Source organism: Notechis scutatus, chromosome 14 (assembly GCF_049901735.1).
Source record: "Notechis scutatus isolate UNSWTSFEM ecotype Mainland chromosome 14, rNotScu1.2, whole genome shotgun sequence".
NCBI classification, from domain to species: Eukaryota; Metazoa; Chordata; class Lepidosauria; order Squamata; family Elapidae; genus Notechis; species Notechis scutatus.
This window is the reverse complement of record NC_142022.1, coordinates 3,242,687-3,249,849: the sequence shown is the minus strand read 5'-3', so window position 1 is coordinate 3,249,849 and position 7,163 is coordinate 3,242,687.

Below are 7,163 nucleotides of genomic sequence, written 5' to 3'. Positions count from 1 at the left end.
ACAATGGGCAGCCATGGTTTGTATAACACCTGAGATCTACACAAGGAAAGGGACCAGTGGGTTTTCAACACTTTCCTGGATCTGTCAAGTGTTTGGAGCTGCAAAAGACCCCAGATTTGGGGGGGGGGTTTTCCTGTTTTATCCCCAACCCTTCCGCAGATCCTCCAAGTACGGTGAGCACAGGGCTGACCGCCAGCCTGTTCTCCAGGCCGGCCCCTCCCGCTTGTCTTTGGCTCTGGAAGGATGGCCGCTGGGATCTTGGTCCTTTCTCACTTAAGGCCAGAGGACGTTCAAACGGGTGTAGCTCATTGAGGCTCAGGCCGAGTAGACGTCCATCCCCTGTGCAGCTGGTTGGGTGAAGGGTCCTTCCAACTGACTCACGTGGGGTCTGGGGCGTTCTGTGAAGGCGGAAGGTGGCCCTTGCAACCAAGGTTAGTGCCAAGGTGACCTGAAAAGGCAGCCGCCATCCACAGGCCATCCCACCATCTTCAGGATTCATCTACCCTGCCTGAGGAAGGACAAAAGAGTTTTGCTGGCCATCATACACACCAATCCAAGAAATCCCATTTAAAAAGCAGGACACCACGTTTGGGGGCCAAACCAGCTTGCTCGCCCCAGGACCAGTTGCCACGACCTCCTGCCCAAACAACCGTGGGGGTCTGCTCCTCCGGGTTGAGGGTTTTGAGGAAAGCTGCCCGAGGAGGGGGCGAAGCTGGGCCCACCTGGAAGCGAGTGAGGGAGCCACACAGACGGAGGATTCAGGGGCCCAGACTGTCCTGTGAGTTTAGTGCAGTTTACCTTCACGCAGAAATGTGCTAAAATGTGCTGAGGACAAAAGGGCCCCCATAGATAAAGCCGGTGGTAGTATTCAAATTTTTTTTACTACCGGTTCTGTGGGCGTGGTTTGGTGGGCGTGGCTTGGTGGGCATGGCGGGGTGTTCCGACCCAAACCTTGTTCCAAGAAAACAAATACCAAACAGAGGTAAAAAGCAAAACCTTTTAATGCTTCTCTGCAAATTCCGTTCATTCACAGTTAAAAGGCTGTTTCAAACTAATTGATAAGAACGAGCCTTGCCAAGGTTGTGCAAGGCCGCCAAGAACACTAAATTAAGTTGCCAAGAAATATTTCAAATGCAAAGAGTCTCCAAACACCAAGATATCCCGAACGTCCACAAGGCTTGAGTGCAAAAACTTCTTTGCTTCCTGCAAAGAACTCCGGTTTCTCCACTGGCTTTTATCTTGTACTGCTGCAGCTGCTCTTTCCTTCGAGCAGCCCTGGGCACTGGCTCCTCAGGGTCCTCTTCCTCACTGCTGCCAACCTCCACAATCTCCGAAGGCAGCGTGCCACTCCCTGATGGTCCTGGCCCCATCCCTGCATCCCACGCAGGCCCCTCATCCGAGGCCTCGCTGTCCAAGGCCTCAGCTGTCCGCACCTGCTACTGGCGAACCACAATACAGGGGGAGGATATACTGCCAAATCCCCCTTCCCTCCCCACCCCACTAACCTGCTTTCCAGCTCCGTTCTCCTGTGCAGGGCAACCAAAGAAGACCCAGCCGATCAGCTGGGACTCAATGGGAGGCAGAGAATAGATGAGGATGGGGCCAGTCGGAGTGGGTATTTACCAGTTCTTGGAACTACTCAACATTTCCACTATCGGTTCTCCGGAACTGGTCAGAACTGGCTGAATACCACCTCCGGATAAAGCGGCATCAAAGTTAAGGCACAGAAGCTTCTCCCTTCACAGCGGCCAACTGGCTGAAAGGAGGAAAGCAGAACGGAGCAAAAAGCAGTGCCCACAGACACCTCGTGATGCCTGGGGGGCATTTGGAGGATCAGGATTGGGAGAGAAATGTGCCCACTGCTGCTGGTGTGATTGGGGGCATCTGGAGGGAGGGCCGGGCTGTTGGCTGGAGTGCTGCTCCCCCCAGCAAGGGAAGCAGGATCAGGGAAAATGGGGAGAGGGGCTACCCTGGCTGCATCTTCTGCAGGGCGGGAATATCTCGGGGTACATCGGAGGCCTCTCCCCTTTTGGTCTCTCAGTCCATCCGAGACAGCCAATCTGACTGCTTTGTGGCCAAGGCGAAACAGGGACCCTTAGGCCCTTCTCATGCCAGGGAGAGGCACAGAGAGGTATTGGGGGGGGGTTTCCTGTGACTGCTGCTCTCAGACCCACCCGCCCCACTTCCAGAGGAGATAGATCACTCCTGGCCCGTAGGCATCCTCAGGGCGACCCTACCAGGACAGCCTTCCTCCCCCACCCACTGGCAGACGGGGGATCTAGGGGTCTTTGCAGCTGCCATGGAAACCCTGGAGCCCTTCCTGGATTCAGCCTCTTCTGTCCAGGGTCTCAAGCACGTCTGGAACAGGAGGAGGGGGCCGGGGTCTCCTCTGCGCTTCACTCTGCTAAGTTGGGCTGCAGTGCGCAAGCCAGCCCCAGTGGCCGCAGGAGTCCTGCTCAGACCCCAGCCGGACCAGCCAAGTGTCTCAGCCAACCAGAGACGTGCATACTTTGGCACATGGCAAGCCCAGAGGTTGCACCGCTGGCTTGAGGCTGGGGCATCATCATTCGCTCAGCACAGCCAGCTGGCCCGCAAGCTGCAGTGGCTGCTCCTGTGGTGGTTTCAATGTTCCTTGCTGAGTCTGCAGAGGGAGGCATCTCTCTCCCCCCCATCTCTCTCTCCCCCCCCACCCCACCCCCGGAACAAATGATCTCATGTGCGGAAGCGCCTAAGCCAGCCTGGGGATGGCTTGGGAGGCCTCCAGGTTGCCATGGAGAGCCAGGATAGACACTGGTGAGAGGGAGGAGGGAGGAGGAGGAGGAGGGTGCCACATCCACACCAGCCCTGGCCTTTCCTACCCCTTTTGCAACCGAGTCCTGCCTCTCTCCAAACCACAAAGCCAAGAAAGTCAGAATGTCTATTCTTTCTTCACAGAGGAATTGTAACACTTGTGTGATGCTTTTGTGATGGAGAATCATCGGCCTCGAGGCTCAACCCCGTCTTCTGAGCAGGGATCCTCCGCTCCCCACAGATCGAGGGCTTCCTTAGCTCGCCAACTCCTGGGACGGAGCCACCCTCACCTGCAGCCAGGGAGTTTCTCCCTTTCAAGGCCTTTCCAAGAAGCAGGAGGAGGAGGAGGAGGGCGAGAAGGAACCGGGCTGGGCCTCCTCTGGGCAGCCTGTGGGAGGGCGCAGTGGTCTTCCTCTCCAGCAGGAGCCAAGGGGTGCAGGAGGAAGCCCAAGGAACTGGGGGGACCCCCCCTTTTTTTCTTTACCCACCTGGAGAGCCTGAATTCTATGCCTGCCTGAGGCCCAAAACCAGCAGGTGACCTTGGGCCAGGCCTTCTCTCACTGCCCTGGGGAGGAGGCAATGACCAGGAAACGTCTGGGACCCATCAGGGCAGTGGCCAGGAGTTGCCCTCTGGTGCACGAAGGTGCGCACACACACACACACGCACACACACACCCCAGACAGAGGCTGGAGAGACTGCAGCACCAGGGCAATGAGCAGACGACCCTCCTTGTAAACTCCCACTCTCCCTGGGGGGGGGGGGTGAATTCCGCTTATTGCTTTGGTCCCCAAACTGCCTGGTTCCTGCCTGCTCCTGCGTTGGGCTGTGCAACTCCCTCTCCTCCTCCTCTTCCTCCTCCTCCTCCTCCGAAATGCTGACTCAGGCAAGCAAGGAACCCGTGGCTGCGCGTGCAATTCTCACGTGCTCCTGTGGAGAAGCAGAAGGCCAGGCCGGCATCCCCAGCGGCTCCCTTTGTTCGGCCACCATCAGCTCTCTCCATTCGCCCCCCCCCCCCCCAAAAAGGCCGAAAGCTCCTTGCAATCAATGGCTCCGGGAAGGGGGGGGGCACTCTCCACAATAGCCCAGCCCCTCCCTCCTTTTGGGAAGACCCGAAGGCCTCAAGGATGAAGCAACCATCGAGGCACCCTGACAGGAAGCTGTCACCATCTCTCAGGAGCCAAGGGCCCGTTTTCCATTTAGGACTCTGGGCTGTGAAGGGCAGCAAACTTTCCCCCAGTTCGGCTGCCTTTGGACTCCACTGGTAAGTGGAAACATACGTTGGGGGAGGGGAGGGGGAGGAGGACACGGCAGGGTAATGAGCTGCAGGCTGGCTCCCTCCTCTGAGATGGAAAGATCTGGGCACCAGCGGGAAAACGGCCAGGCCCCGCTGTGGCTTTGGGGCCATGCCTGGCTCTGGGCTGTGGCTTCGGCCTCCTCCCTTCTTCGGGGGACAGTTGCAAAGCCGGCCTTCAGCCCCCCTCTGCTCTCCTTTCTTTTGCCCCCTCCGCAGGCGCCTCTCCCTCTGAGGGGTCTGCCCTGAGAATCCCATTGCCTGAGGGTGGGGAAGGTGCCCACCTCAGGACTCCTCTGCCCAGGGCACCGAAAGGGCTCCCTCCACCCTCAGGAACTCCAGCCGCCGTGGTTGTGGCTCCTTTGGATAAGCTGCTTTTGTTGCAATTGCGCAGAAAGCTCCAGAAACGGATAAGCGGCTCCTGAAGGCTCTAGCGATGGAGCCAGGTGAAAAGCCCTGGACTTCAACCCTTTCCGCCATGACAGGCGCCTGCCCCTGTTTGGACAGTGATCCCATCTGCTCCTGAACTCCTTTCCAAGTCCAGCCCTTGCACCCATGTCCTCAGCCCCGAGGATGCTTTCTGAAGCCCTTTCAACTCGAGGGGGAGGAGGGGGGTTTATGGCTGTGCACCCCAAACCATCCTTGTTCCTCCCCCCCCCGTGATTTCAGTGGGCTGCGGCTGAAGAGGGCCCTGTTCACACCAATAGGCCTGAAAATGGGATAGTGCTCCATGCCCCCACTCCTTCTGGGGCTGGGTCCTTCCACAGGAGGCTGCCCTTAGTACTCCTCCGCCACCCGATTCCTGTGCCACCCCGGCTAGGAGTCCTTCTGCCCAAGTGGGAGCTATGGAGAGGTTGGTCGTGTGAAAACTCTGCTCTCTTTTCTGAGCAGCAGACGCACATTCCTGGGTTGGCCCCACCTGGAAATTGGATGGCATCGCGAGTTGGGGGTCAAAAAGAGCCAGGTGGAGACAGGGAATGTCCATCCTGGTCCCTGTTGTGTGAGATGCTTTGTCAACAAACGTGCAAGACCTGATTCCGCCATCTTGCCTTTTTTGACCCCCCCCCCCAATTGCTCTTTGGTCTGGCGTTCCAGGGGCAAAAGGCTCAAACGGTTCTCGGAGACCCCCGTCTCATGATTACATAAACTTTCCTTGTGGGGCTGGTACCGGTATTAAAAAAGGATTCCACGTTTTGTTATTTCTCACATGAGAGATATCAAGATTTAAACTAAGGGGCAAGCTGGCCTTCCTAAGCCCCCAGAGCTAATTGGTGAACCCCTGGCATTTCGCAGAAGGCCTGGCCTTCTAAGGGAAACTCCTTCTTCCCCAAGTTTTTGGGGTCTTCTGACTCCCAGCTGAAGCATCGTGTAGGACGGGGAGAAGAACCGAAAGGGCCAGCCCAGACCTGCGGCTGCTGCCGGAGGAACCTTCCAGGCAAGAGTCTGGAGTTGCACAATGTGTTGGAAAGGAAGACTTAGGAAGACATAAAATGAACCTCACAATTCTGGCTTAATTAACAGTTCTGAGTGTGGTCAGGAAGACGGGAAGGTCTTCTGGGGCTGGCTTTTCTTGATCTTTCCTCTCAAAAAATCTCAGTTCCAGGGCCCTTTTGATAGTTTCTTGGGAGGACCGGGACAGAGGTCAGGACACGCACACACGATTGCTCAATGTTCTCATCCAGGACAAAGAGCCTTTCCATTCCAGCTCCAGTTCTGGTTCCCAGTGTGGTTCAGGTCACCCTGGCCAGGAAAGGCCGGGCCCCTCAGCAGGGGCTCCTCCTGGGAACACTCCGAGCAGGCTCCCTCCTCCCTTGGGGGGGTGGGGGGTATAAATCCTAAGGCCTCCAGGGAAGTCCCTTCCGGCTTCAGCTCCTTCTCCAAGGCATCCCTCCATCCAGACATGACCAGGATCCCTCATGTGCTCTTCCCTAAGTTCATCCCTCTGCCTCTTTCCAGCAGGAGCTCATTAGAAAGGAACAAACAAGGTCGGTTCAGTTTCCAGATCAGGCCTAAGGGATATTTCTGAGCTCTTGGGGGGGATTTCTTTTGGAATCGGTCTGCCTTTGCCTCTTTAAAGACCCGCAGGCTTTGCCACAAAGAGGGGCATCTTCAGACATACCCCCTCGGCTAAGTTGAACAAGCCAAGATACCTGGCTTCGTAGGTCAGAGAGCTGTCAGGTTCCCATCCAGGCCTTGAATACTAAAAGTCACACCAAAGAGTTGGACCAAATGACGCACTGGACACTTTGGCAGGTAGGTACACACAAGCAGAGGGCAAGCTGGCACGAAGGGCGAAGTCTATTTCCAAAGTGCCCTGCAGAGTAAGTCACACTGAGGGCTCCAAAACAGCAGGTCAAAAGGGCCGAAAAAATGTGCTGGTCTTTTGTGCCACTCTGTGCTCTGGTTAGTGTCCGGTCAGAGTAGAACTTCACTTCTGCCCTGTTTCTGGTGGTTTTCTTGTCTGGAGATCGCCAGAAGATCCAGGTGAATTCAAGATGCTGCCTTGGAAGCCATCAGTGACTTTTCAAATAAGATGATGAAAGCTGACTAAAGGTGTGGGGCCTTTCTCCCCACCTCCCATCAAGGTTTATGGGTTGAAAGTGTGTCCTGCTGTTTCCTTCCTCCACCCATGTCCTCCAGAACCTGGAGTTGGAGTTGGCCCCTCCAGGTTCAAGAAGGGGGTGGGAGGGGCCGGGCTGCCTTCCTCCTGATATGCGTCCCATCTTCAAGTCAGCGGACAGAACCAGCGCCCTGTCTGTATGGCACGAATTAAAGGGTGGGTTTGGATTTCCTGCTTCGGGAGGAGAAGCAGCACCAGTGACTCCCACTCGGAGTATGTGCTGGGAGGCCAGGAGGTGGCGGCTTTGGACAGATGGCTGGGCCCCGATCCACCAAGTGTGTGGTCACTTCCAAGAAGGGAATAGGGAAGAGCTGCTGCTGCCCCCCGCCCTGGTGGCTCACGAGGGCGGGGGAGGCTCCCTGCCCGCTTGGGATCCGCAGCTGCCAGGGACGGGCAAGCGAGCAAGAGAAGCGGGAAGGAAGTGACCGCTCGGGTCTCAAAGGGTGGGGGCGGCTCTTGAA